The sequence below is a fragment of the Mandrillus leucophaeus genome, unplaced genomic scaffold (assembly GCF_000951045.1).
Source record: "Mandrillus leucophaeus isolate KB7577 unplaced genomic scaffold, Mleu.le_1.0 Scaffold2386, whole genome shotgun sequence".
NCBI classification, from domain to species: Eukaryota; Metazoa; Chordata; class Mammalia; order Primates; family Cercopithecidae; genus Mandrillus; species Mandrillus leucophaeus.
The window spans coordinates 11,018-11,470 of record NW_012102461.1 but is presented as its reverse complement, the minus strand read 5'-3'; positions in this window follow the sequence as shown (position 1 = coordinate 11,470).

The window sequence follows — 453 nt, the reverse complement described above, 5'->3', positions numbered from 1 at the left end:
TTGATCCTTAGATCTTTTATCTGTAAAGATGGACACTAGTATCTGTCCACAGATGAGCTATACAGATTAAATGGGATCAATGTATTTAAACAGCATGAGGTAAGTGCTCAATAAATGGTAACTACTGTTATTGCGATTACACTGGCATTTACAGCAGTTCCATCAATACTCTCACCAGTTTTATCAGCCTCATCCATATGCTTGGAACAACAAAAACGATATTTTTGGAGTAGAGGATGGGAAAGTTTGGAAAATGTGGAGAAGGATACATCATGGGTATGGGGAAAGTTAGGAGGAAATGGCCTTTTTGAAGTGAAGGACTGTGGAGAGTAGGAAACTGGGGCCAAGAAGTCAGGAGGTGCCAGACAGCGAATGCTTCTGAAAGCTGGATTAAGACCTTTGATCTTAGTCCTGAAAGCATCAGCCTCTGTGACTGTTTTCAGTGCTGGCCAG